General features: G+C 38.7%; 1 pseudogene; it reads left to right on the forward strand.

Annotated features, from left to right (window-relative positions):
• The first annotated feature begins 2,502 nt into the window (after positions 1-2,502).
• On the forward strand, positions 2,503-3,421 carry LOC101429441 (olfactory receptor 9G19-like; annotated as a pseudogene).
• The last annotated feature ends 10,213 nt before the right edge of the window (positions 3,422-13,634 follow it).

The raw sequence follows: 13,634 nt of genomic DNA on the forward strand, positions 1-13,634 counted from the left end.
TCCCCTACGCAGGGGACACCCCTGTGTGGCAGGGCACTCCTAGCGCGCATCAGCACTGCACGTGGGCCAGCTCCACACGGGTCAAGGAGGCCCAGGGTTTGAACCGCGGACCTCCCATGTGGTAGACAGACGCCCTAACCACTGGGCCAAGTCCGTTTTCCTTGACTTTCTCTTTTTTTTTTTTTAATTATTTATTATTTTTTAAAAAAATTACATTATGAAAAATATGAGGTCCCATTCAACCCCACCGCCCCTGCCCCCCACTCCCCCCACAGCAGCACTCTCTCCCATCATCATGACACATCCATTGCACCTAGTAAGTTCATCTCTGAGCATCACTGCACCCCATAGTCAATGGTCCACATCATAGCCCAGACTCTCTCACGTTCCATCCAGTGGGCCCTGGGGGGATCTATAATGTCCCGTAACTGTCCGTGTTCACACATTCTTAATTCATGCTATTGCATTTTATAGCTCAGAGTATTCACCTTAAAACCACTTTTATGTGCAAATGTCTTGAAACATGTATTCATATAAGTATACATTTGTATATATTAATTTCATACTTTTATAACTAGAGAAGAAAACAAGAAATGTTAGAGAAGTACTGTCTCTTACAATTTTCAATCCCAATTTGTTCTTTGCAAACAAGGCCAGCAATTGCTGCATGTGTGAAAGACCAATGAACATGAATGAGCAATTTCTGCATGAAAAATACATGAGATTCTGGGAGTCAAACATGGGTAAAATTGGAAATTCTTGGTAGTTAAAGCAAATATATCTAAGAGAAGAATTTTTGAGATGAAGTTATATTGTTATAGAGAATACAATAGCCACTTTAAAAATTCTAATTTTTCAAAGTTTATTTTCACATCTGTGATCTCATTTGAACTCATAAAGTCCTACTGATCTAAGAAAAGGCAAGTGAGACAATACAGTTCAGGAGATTACTTTTAGACCTGGCTTTGGATAACCGAGGTCAGAACCCAGTCTCCTGATTCTTGGCATTTAGCTGCTTCCAGGAACACATTTTTAAAATATGAACTTAGCATTCAACAGCCATATATTATGAAGGGGACTAAAATGTCACTTATTCCAATCATCTTTAAGTTATTATGAAGAACTTTTACTTTAACATAATTGTGACAGAACTTTGTTTTAAAAATATAAAATTTATATAGAATCTTACTATTCTAGTGAAAAGGAATTGTCTCACATCAAATAGGAGTCTTTTTTAGTTTTATTTTTTAATTATCTTCTTTTAAAGTTAATAGATCACACAAAATGTTACATTAAAAACCATAAGAGGTTCCCATATACCACACTCCCCACCCCCCCACCTCCATCAATTTTTTAGTTGTATTTTTTTGAAGATACATAGGTCACAAAAATGGTTACATTCAAAAAATATAAGAGGTTCCCATATACCACCACTCCCCCTCATCCCACTCCTCCCATATCACGATGATGTTGATGTTGAAATAGGAGCCTTTCTAAGAAAGCATTCTTTATTTTTGTAGTACAGTTTTAGGTCCATTGCTGGCATAATGGACAAATGATTTTTTTCCTAGCGTAAAACATTTTAAGCCATGCAGTTATAACACAAAATGAACCCATTGGCAATCACAACTTTTGCTTTTCTTTGATTGTGGTCCATGATAGCAGGGATCCTCTGGACTGTCACACAGATAAGCAGAGCTAACAATTCCCTCAGTGACAGCAACATTCCAGTCTCCTATTTTTACCTCTAAGGAGAAGGAGTCTCAGTGTTCCATCATTTTCTACAACTATTCATTGAACCTGGGATTTTTAGCTCTTAATTGCATAGAAAATTCAGCCCATATTATGAACACATTTATCCATTAGTTGATATTTTCCTGCTTTTATCCAGGGTGTATTTAAGGATCATACATTGAATGATGATCAATAATTCCAATTATCTAAATAAATCTATTATTTTATTCAACAAATTCACATTTTCTATTCCATTCCAACCTCTGTGCTTGGTTTTGGTGGTAAAAAGTTGAATAAAATACAAAAATTGCCTTCAAGGATATTACAGTTTAGTGCACTTTTGAGGAGATTCTGAAATACAGTTAGTAAAATAAATTTTTCTTCTTCATGTAAATGTCTGGAGAAAGACAATGGGAGAGTCATCATAGCACCTTTCAAATTCTCTTTTACGTGGAAATCAGCACCAAAAGTAGAAGCAGAAGAGAACATAAACATCCAATCCTCCCTATAAAATAAAGACAAATTAGATTAAAAATATAAGCGGGCACCATAATTGAGATTTTAAGACAGCAGCACAGAAGTGGTTTCCCAGCTATTCAAAAAGGAATGTTGTACAGGCATGGATATTTCTCACCAAGAGCCATATAAATGTATTGCTTGCATTTTTTTTTAAAGCTCTGCATTGGTAAATGATGGTATGCTGCTTTATTATGTTATAACATAATCTTTGGTCTTTTTAAAGAGAAAGACAACAGAAATCCAAAATCAATGGATGAGAAAAACTTCACCAAGGTTTTAGGGTTCACAGCTGACTTGCAGTTGCAGAGAGTACTTTTTTTGAACTTCCTCATAATTTATGACTTCTGTCTCTTGGGGAACCTCATCTTGATTTCTCTGATCTATGCTGATTCTCACCTCCACACACCCATGTGTTTCTTCATCACAAAACTGTCATCCTGGACCCCTGGGTATTCTTCTGTCTTTGCCCCCAAAATTCTGAGGATCTGCATCTCTGAAGACAAAAGCATTTCCTTTGCTGGTTGCTTGGCTCAGTTCTTTTTTGCCAGGGGGCTGGATTTTGGTGAGTGTTACATGTTGGATGCCATGGCTTATGACCAATATGTAGCCATCTCCACCCCTTGCTTTATTCCCAGGCAATGTCCCCAAAGTTATGTGCCAGTCTTGTTCAACTTCAAACTTTGGTGGTTTTATTAACTCAACAATCATCACCAGCAAGACGTTTACCCTGAGCTTCTGTGGCACCAATGTCAACAATGATTTCTTCTGTGATCTGCCTCCTCTTGTGAAATTGGCATGTGATGTGAAGGACAGGTACCAGGCTGTACTTTATTTCATACTTGCCTCCAATGTCATGGCTCCCATTATTATTATTCTTGTCTCCTATCTCTTCATCATTGCTACCATTTCGAACATTCTCTCTAACAAAGGTCTACTGAAGGCTTTTTCCACTTGCGGCTCTCATGTGACATCTGTGACCTTGTACTATGGTTCCATTCTCTTCATTTACTCCAGACCAAACACTAGCTATACCCTGGAATGGTATAAAATGGTATCTGTGTTCTGTACTGTGGTGATTCTCATGTTGAACCCTTTGATCCCTAGCTTAAGAAATAAAGATGTGAAAGATGCTCTGAAGAAAATGTTGGATAGAGTCCATGTTTCTTAAGTGAAAATAGTAAACAGTGACTTTTTTTTTCACAAATTATCCTCCATGTCATTGCAATTATCTGTAACTCTCAGAAATAAACAGGAAAACAGGAAATCATTAGATAATGTGGAAACACCAGTTTGCTTTTGTCTTTTTAAACTCTGTACTAATGTATTTTAGTATATCTTTAAAATATGTTAGTATAAATAGGGCTGTGGCTTTTGGAAAACTGCTGTTTGCTTGGCAAGAGTCTATAAAACTCTGTAGTAGTTTGATATGGTTTATGAATTCCAAAAATAGATACTGAATTATGTTTCTAAACTTCTCTTTACCTAGGCATAATTCAATTATGATTAGGGCTTTGATTGGGCCACATCAGTAGAATGTTGAGTCCCCATGCCCTTGGTGGGTGGGGATTCACAGATAAAACTACATGGCAGAGCAGAGGAGTTAATTGGAGTTTTGATGTTGGAGTTTTGAGCTGGAACCCAGGAAGTAAGCACACAGAGCAGCTGAGCCCAGAGAGAATCAAGCCAAGGGGAGAAAGATAAGAGTTAGTGACCTGATAGTCTACAAGTGGCCTTGTGGAGAGAGGCAAAGCCTATAGACTCTCATAGTCTACAGCTGATCTTGTGGAGCTGACCAGAGGAGCTGATCCTGGAGAGAAATGAGCCCTTGGAAGAGAGGAACCCAGGAAGCCTGAACACTTGGCAGACATTGGCAGCCATCTTACTCCAACACTTGGCAACAGACTTTGGTGAGGGAAGTGAATTATGCTTTATGGTTTGGTAACAGGAATCTTCTATCCCAAATAAATATTCTTTATAAAAGCCAACAGATTTCTGGCAGTTTGCATCAGCACCCCTTTGGCTGACTAATATAACTGCTTGTATTTTGAGATATTTAAAATAAAAATAGATTCATTTTTACTTTTATCTGATAATTTATAAGTTGTCCATAAGTATTTTTAATGCAATTTTATTGAAGCATATCATTCATACATGGACATACATAAACAATAAATGTAAAGTATAAGTTGTGAACTTAAAAATCAAGCATGCCTCTATGTATTTTTAATGTGTAAATGAGAAAATGGAAATAGTACAACTGGTTATGGAATCATTGTTAGAATTATATGTTTTTGATTACTTGTTTTGAATCATGTCATTTGTAGTACATTAATCAAGAGAGTAAACTGATAAATTCTCATTTCTCTAAATTACACTCTACTTGTTGGGGAGAGAATGAGTTAGGAAGTTGTAAGAAAATGACTTATGAACTAGAAATAAGTTTTATCTATTTATTTTTTCTGATTCTTATTTAATGGCTAGCCATTATGTAAAGTTAACAGACTTTTTTCAGTGTTCATAAGAGAACAAGATCTTTACTGGAGTGAGTATGAGCTTCCAGCAACATGTTTTTTTTCCTCTCAAAATCAACAAATCTTGGGCAAATGTATATCATCTGAGACTAAAATTTTAATGGGATGCATCATATTTTTTAATTTTAGCAGTATTTAAAAATATAAAGCCAGAGGTCGTGCCAACAAAAAAGACTTCCTGTTGTTAGTTTCCAAGGACAGATTAGAGTTTGCTGAAGGACCAGACAAGGAAGGACAGTATGGTCAGAGCAAATAGCATATGGCAAGGAACATTACATACAACATGATATATTATAGAAAATAAAATTAGCACAATTTCAAAAGTTTCTATGATCAGAAACATTTAATATTTATGCTTTGATATGCCCGTAAATAAAGTATTAATAAAACACTCCTTATTTTATCATATCTTAAATAATGTATTGTTCCCAAACTGCTAATCAATTATTATAGTCTTTGGAAACCGAGGTAAACTTTTCTGCCTTACTTTATGGAAGGAGTCTTAAAGGACTGTTGATGAAATATATATGTCATATCCAGCAAAGGCAGTCCAAAACATCAGAGGCTAGGTAAAAGAGTGATTTTCCAGGAAATTGTCTTTCTATACAAGTGTAAGTACCTGGAATTAAGAGTAGAAAATGATTTTGGCCTCTCTTTCAGTTTGCTAAAGGCTAACAGTGCAATATGCCAGAAATGATTTGGCTTTTGCAATGGGATTAATTTATAAACTTACAGTTCTGACACTGAGAAAAATTTTCAAATGAATTAATGAGGTGAAGCTCTCTCCCTGAAGAGGGTGATCTTGGACTTTTGCCACATGGCAGGGCACAATGGCAGCTTGACTGGTCCTTTCCTTTCCTTCTGGTCCATGTTGCTTTCAGCTTTTTGCTCTCATGGCATTCTCTCTGCTTAGTGGGTTTCTCTGTTTCTGAAGCTTTTTTCCGTGTCTGCCACTTTTTATTCCTCAGTTTATAAAGCACTCTAGTTAGAGGTGTAAGACCCACACTGGGTCATGCCCTACTGGAGTGATCTAATCAAAAGAAATGTCCCTGTATAAGTTTGATATTATTGATGAATTCCAAAAAGAAATATTTGATTATGCTTGTAAACTGATCTTTTCCTCTGGGCATATTAGATTATATTGGATTCATAGATTTCCTTGATTAAACAATCATATAAACCTCTTGTGCCAGTAGGGCATTGAGTCCCCACCCTTTGGTGGATGGAGACTCGCAGATAAAAGGCATGGCAAAGGACAGAGTTGGGCATTCTTAATGTTGGAATTTTGATGTTGGAGTTTGATGCTGAAGCTGAAACCCCAGGGAGAGAGACAGAGGCATTCACCTCATAGTCTACAGCTGACATTGTGGAGAAAACAGAGGAGCTAAGCCCAGAGGAACCCAGGAAGCCTGAACTTTCACAGACATCGGCAGTCCTCTTGCTCCAACACATGAAAATATACTTTGGTGAGGGAAGTAACTTGTGCTTTATGGCCTGGTATCTGTAAGCTCCTACCCCAAATGAATACATACCCTTTATAAAACCAACCAGTTTCTGGTATTTTGCATCAGTACCCCTTTGGTTGACTAATATAGTCCCTTAACTTAATTTAAGGAAAAATTCCATCTGCTGTCGGTTTATGTATACAGGGGTGGATTAGCTTTCAGAACAGTATTTTCTCAGATCCATGCAGATTCAAACAGTCAAGCCTCTCTGTGTCCTCAGTTGAAATTAGTAACGGAACTGCAGAATGTGACTTGGCTTTCAAAGGATCACAGCTCTGCCAGACACACACACACACACACACACACACAAAATACACAGCCACATGCATGCTCAGATACTCTCACACTCAGACAGTCATATCTTCTCTTGTAATACAGGGTACCATCCAATGATGTATTTGGTCCACATCTCAAATTGCAAATAAATTCTGATAGTTGCAGTGGGACCTTACTGCTTTTTGACTCTAACTGGCACTTCCCAGGCTATCAGGGGATTATATTTTCATTTTCCAATATGATTATTATGCTCAAGATGGATATAATATTTCTGAAGAACTTTGAGTGCTCTCAGTTAAGAGAGCAGGGCTACATCAGACACATTTTGAGAAGCCATTCATATCTGATATTTTTGGTGCCTTTTATTTCACATTTGCATATTAATTGAAATTATTTCAAATTTGAGATGGAGCTGAGGTCTTGAGAATGAGTCTACTCTTTTATTTACTGTTTCTTTTTATTAGTTTTACAGTACATGGAACAGTGAAATTTCTATTGAGGGTAGAATTTCCTATTTATTCTTCTTGGAAATATTTACAGAGTGCCAATTGGTTACTAGGAACTGTTCAATGTGCTGGAGATACAACACTAAAAAATGTTCTGCCTTTGTGACTTTTGCATTATGGTGTGAAAAAAAGATAATAAGCTTAATAAATAGAAGCTAGAGAAATACAAATAGTTATGAAGGAATATAGAATAAGGTCTGAGTCTTGTAACAATATTGAAGTGTAAGTGGAGCTGGGCATGGTATTTTTTTTTTTACAAATAAACTTTAAAAAAAATTTTTTTGTCTTTATTCATTTTTTAATATTACATTCAAAAAATATGAGGTCCCCTATACCCCCCATCCCCCTCACCCCACTACTCCCCCCATAGCAACATTCTCCTCCATCATTATGAGACATTCATTGCATTTGGTGAATACAACTCTGAGCATCGCTGGACCTCATGGTCAATGGTCCACATCATAGCCCACACTCTCCCACGTTCCATCCAGTGGGCCATGGCCCAGTAATTGTCCCTGCAGCACCACCCAGGACAACTCCAAGTCCCAAAAAAACCTCCACATCTCATCTCCTCCTCTCATTCCCCACACCCAGCAGCCATCATGAACACTTTCTCCACACCAATGCCACATTTTCTTCAATTACTAATTACAATAGTTCATGAATAGAATATCAGTAAGTCCACTAAAATCCATATTCTATTCCTCCATCCTGTGGACCTTGGATTGGTTGTGTCCACTCCACATCTATGTCAAGAGGGGGCTTAGATTCCACATGGATGCTGGATGCAATCCTCCTGCTTTCAGTTGTGGGCACTCTTGGCTCCCTGGTATGGTGGTTGACCTTCTTCACCTCCATGTTAGGTGAGTAGGGTAAGTCCAATAAACCAGAGTGTAGGAGCTGAAGTCTGTTGAGGCTCAGGGCCTGGCTAGCATATGGTCAGTCCAGAGATTCAGATCCCCTGGGTATATATTAAAACCCAGCATCAACTACAATTCTGGTAAAGTAACAGGAAAGGCTTGTGAAAAGAGATCACATCTGAGTCCAGCTCCATCACACAGAAACACCAACTCCAAAGAAGGGCCAGCTGACATGGCACTGAACTCCATCTGCCATGACCATAAAACCTGTGGGTCTCTTTAGCCCTCAGAAGAACCAAACCTGGGGCTGTATCTACTTTATCTGTCTCTGGGACTTGCTCAGGTGTGCATAAGGGTAACCCCTCTGATAACCTCCCAGCTCTTTTGTAGAGACTCATAGCCATATAAACTCATTTGCCCTTTCCATTTCCCCCTTGATTTATGTCAAAAAGCTTTTTTAACTCCTGTTATTACATGTAGACAGAGATATTCTGCTGGTCCAAGTTGAACCTTTTATTCAAGGTCATTTTCTAGTTACATCATCTGCTGGTACTTGTAAGTAATCCCTCAGTGCCAGGGAGGCTCATCCCCAGGAGTCATGTCCCATGCTGGGGGGAAGGCAATGAATTTACATGCTGAGTTTGGCTTCGAGACTGGCCACATTTGAGCAACACGGGGGCTCTCAGGAGGTAACTCTTAGGCACACTGCTGCTCTAGGCCTTGTTCTTATTTCAGGTGCACAGGCTTACAAGCATAGTTATTAGTATCAGGGGCTCATTGTTGGACCTTCATTCTTTTTTGGTCTTTGTTGTTGCACTTGGGGGATTGTTGCTGTTCCTTTAAGGACTGTGATAGAGCTCCCCTGGCTAGGAACTCAGCACTCCCTCAGTTGTTGTTTTAAATTGTAACCACTATGAAAATATCCAAACATTTTTAAGTACCCTGGATATATGCCCTGTAGAACTCCCTGCCAACCATGTGTACCCTGTCAATAATATCCCACACCAGTATTCCTCCCCTACCATTGTTGAACCTCTCTGTGATCCAAAACTTCCTGAAAAGTGAAGCTCAATATATTGTCAGGTTCCCTTAACAGTAAAATGGAATATAGCAATGAGTTTAAAGGTTAGATATAGAATATATATTGATTTGGAACAATTCTACATCCTATCTTTTTCTTTTCTTTTTTCTAATTATTAAGCTTATATTCACAAGAGTTTTAGATCACAGTAATTCATATATACAATATATAGTACTCCCACATATCCAACATAAAACCTTTTCCCTTCCACAGCAGTAATCTTTTAACATATTCATACCATATTTACTGAAACTGATGTACAGATATTGAGACAATAGCTTTCAAACATGGTAACATTTGTGTTTACATTGTGGTTTATATTTTAGACTATACAATTTTCTAAATTTTAGTTATCTTATGTTTTACATTATATTTACATTTTAGCCTATCAGCCCCTATATATTTTTGGTGTAATTTACATCTTATATCCATCCTTGCATACTCTTATGAAACATTTCTGTTGCTCACACAGTTACATTGGTTCCATCTATTCAATTCCTCTTTCCCCCTCCCCTTATGGCCCACAGTGACAGTCAATCTTCATTTCTAGAAGAGCCATGTTCAGAGAGACTTGCAACAGTGTTGAGGGCTTGACATGCTCAACTGCCCTAAGGGCATGGTATTTTAAACAGAGAGATTAGGATTGGCCTCCACTAGAAAATGGCATTTTAAAGGAAGTTAATGGAGATGTGGATAAGCAACACAACTATTTGAGAGAAGATTGCTCCAGGCAGAGGGAAGAGAGAGCTTAAAATCTCAGGTGTTGGGGCATGGTAAGAATTTTTAAGAAACTGAGAGAAAATCAGCAAAATTGAGTAAATGCTGGGGCAGATGTTAGAAGATGAAAATACTTATTAATGGAAGGCGAGCTTAAAGAGAAACTTGGGGACATTGTGTGGAATTTGACTAGAGTGAAATGGGAGTACATACAGGGCACAGGAGGGTCAGGACCTGATATTTTATTAAAGGACTGTAGGCTATAGTGAGTAGAGGATTAAGGGTGGGGGCCAGTTACGGCATTATTGCAATTTGCTTGGCAAATTAATGTTTGGACTCAGCTGGTAACAGTGGAGGTGCTGAGAAATGGTCAGTTCAGGATATGTTATGAAAGTAATTACACCAAGACTTCCTGGAACACTGAAGAGAACGTAGAGGGGAAAATGAGTAGGAAAACACCAATTTTTTACCTTGTGAAGCTGCAAGTGTGGAATTTTATTAACTGATATGGGGAATGAGAAGATTGATCAATTTTTGCAAATGACATGTAGGAATTCCATTTTAAATATACTAAGTTTGATATATCTTTTACTCATCTCTTAAAATTATATAATGTTACACTGGAAAGAAATATAGGCACCTCCTATGAACTGAAATTTTAATATGCATATCATAACTAGAAATACTATGGTCAGATTTCTGGTATTTAGTAATCACTCTAAACTTTTATATTTATACAGATGTGACTGTTAGGGTTATTTTTGCTTTTATCAAATTCCTAAAATAGTCTTGATTCCAAAATGTTAGAACCATTAGTTATTTGCAGATAAAGAGGTCAGGGAGTACAGGAGTTAGAGAATATTCATATGGCATGTGATTGATTTTTAGGAAAACAACCATAAAAATGAATATCTTGAAGCAAAAACAAGGATGTTATCTTCTGTACATTGTGTTTCTCACTTCAAGTGAGATGGTGGCAGTTTCCAATTATGCAATGGTTCATGTATGTGAAAGGATTGCTAATATCTTCTTCATAACATATTGTCATAGTTGAGATTCTTTCTTTTTGTTTTAGGATGGATTCTACTTGAGGAGTTAACAAATTGGAATCACAGACATTGGTCTTTATGATGATTCAGAATTTTCATTAGTGAATTGTGTTCAAAAGAGGAATGGTGAGGCTCTTAAAATAACACAGGTAATTTGTGTCTGGGTTGATTCTCAAAGGACATCTTAAGACCTAGGAAACTGAACAATATATTTTCAAGCCTGAACCTTCTTCTCAAATCTATTCAAATCATCCTCTATTGAATAGAGGATGCCATTCAGAATGTCCATAAAATATTTTACTTTCATATTTTTGTTGCATGCAACTAGAAGAAGACCTTAAATAAAAGGGGGAAATGGTAAAGACAAATGAGTTTATATGGCTAAGTGTCTTCAAAAAAGAGTTGGGAGGTCATCAGAGGGGTTGCCCATACGCATGCATCAGCAGGGTCCCAGAGACAGCCAAAATAAATGCAATCCAGGTAATGGTGCTCCTGAGGCCTATGGAGACACACAGGTTCTACGGTCATGGCAGATGGCTCTGGATTTCAGTGTCTTGTCAGTTGGTCCTACTTTGTAATTTGTGTTCCTGAGTGTGATGGAATTGAACTCAGATGTAACCTTTCTACACATGCTTCTTCAGTCACTTTTACTGAACCTGTGTTTGGCGCTGGGGTTGTATACCCAGGAGACTTGAATCTCTGGACTTGCCATGTGCCAATTGGGCCCTGAGCCTCAGCAGAGTTGAAACTCCTACTCTCCACTTTGTTGGACTTACCCAGGTCAGATAAGGAGGAGGTGAAGATGACCAACCACCACACCAGGGAACTGAGTGCCTACAAATCCAAGGAGGAGAATCACACCCATCAACCATGTGGGATCTAAGACCCCTCTTGACATCACCATCCCAGGATCCACAGGATGGAGGAATTAAACATGAATTAGAGTGGACCTACTTGTATTCTACTATAGAACTATTGTGACTAGTAATGGAGCAAACTATAGCACTGATGTGGAGAAAGTGGCCACAGTAGTTGCTGAGGACAGAGAGAGGGAAGGAGAGATGTGATGTGGGGGCATTTTCTGGACTTGGAGTTGTACTATTACAGGGTCAGATGCTGGACATTACATATCCTGCCATAACCAACTGAAAGTTCCCAGGGGAGAGTGTAAACAATAATGTAAACTACAATCCATGAAGTGCAGCAGTGCTGCAAAATATATTCACCAAATACAATGAATGTGCCACAATGATGAAAGAAGATGTTGATGTGAGAAGAGTGTGTGGGGTGGGGTGTGGAGTATCTGGGAACCTCATATATATATACACACACATATACATATACACACACACACATAATTTTCCTTTTGAAATGTTTAAGTTTTTTTTCCTCTTTATTTTTTTAAAATGTTACATTAAAAAATATGAGGTTCCCATATAACCCCCAATCCCCTCACCCCACTCCTCCCACATCAACAACCGTGTTCATCATCATGGCACATTCAATGCATTTGGTGAATACGTTTTGGAGCACTGCTGCACCACACGGATAATGGTTTACATTGTAGTTTTCACTTTCCCAGAGTCTGCCCAGTGGGCCATGGCAGAATATACAATGTTCAGCATTTGTCCCTGCAGTACAACCCAGGACAACTCCAAGTCCTGAAAACGCATATCACTTCTTCCCTCTCCCTACCCTCAGCAGCTACCGTGGCCACTTTCTCCACATCAATGTTACAATTTCTTCCATTACTAATCACAATAGTTCCATAGTAGAATATCAGTAAGTCCACTCTAATCTATACTCTATTCCTCCATCATGTGGACCCTGGGATAGTTATGTCCACTCCACCTCTATATCGAGAAGGGGCTTAGATTCCACATGGATGATGGATGCTATTCTCATGCTTGCAGTTGTAGGCACTCTTGACTCCCTGGTGTGGTGATTACCTTGTTGACTTCCCTGTTTGCTGACTGTGATAAGTCCAATAAACCAGAGAGTAAGAGTTACATGTCTGCTGAGGCACAGGACCTGGTTGTCACATGGACAGTCCAGAGAGTCAGGTCACCTGAGTATCCACCAACCCCAGTGCCAACCATAGGTTTACTAAAAGTGACAGAAGAGGCATATGTAGAAAGGTCATATCTGAGTCCAACTCCATCACACTCAAGAACACAAATTCCAAAGTAGGGCCAACTGACATGACACTGAAATCCAGAGCCATCTGCCATGACCATAGAACCTGTGGGTCTTTGTAGCCCTCAGGAGAACCAGTACCTGGGGTTGTACTTACTTTAGCTGTCTCTGGGATCCTGCTGAGGTGTGTGTAAGTGTGACCTCTCTGATGACCTCCCAACTTTTTTTCTGGAAACTCATAGCCATATAAACTCATTTGCCCTTTCCATTTCCCCCTTTTATTCAAGGTCAAAAAACAGTTTTTAACAGCTGACATTGCCTGTAGGCTGAGATATTCTGCTGGTCTGAGTTGGCCCTTTTATTCAAGTTCTTTTTCTGGTTACATCATCAGCTGGTGCTTGGTAGTAATCCATTGGTGCCAGGGAGGCTCATCCTCAGGAGTCATGTCCTATGCTGGGGGAAGGTAATGCATTTATATGCTGAGTTTGGCATAGAGAGGGGCCACATTTGAGCAAGATGGAGGCTCTCAGGAAGTAACTGTTAGACACCCTGCATCTCTAGGCCTTGTTCATATTTCAGGCACACAGGCTTATAAACATAGCCATCAGTATCAAGGGCTCATTGTTGGACCATTCCTCTTATTTGTCTTTGCCATTGCACTTGCGTGATTGTTGCTGTTCCATTGGGGAATGTGATAGAGCTCCCCTGGCTAGGAACTCA

The sequence above is a fragment of the Dasypus novemcinctus genome, chromosome 10 (assembly GCF_030445035.2).
Source record: "Dasypus novemcinctus isolate mDasNov1 chromosome 10, mDasNov1.1.hap2, whole genome shotgun sequence".
Taxonomy (NCBI): domain Eukaryota; kingdom Metazoa; phylum Chordata; class Mammalia; order Cingulata; family Dasypodidae; genus Dasypus; species Dasypus novemcinctus.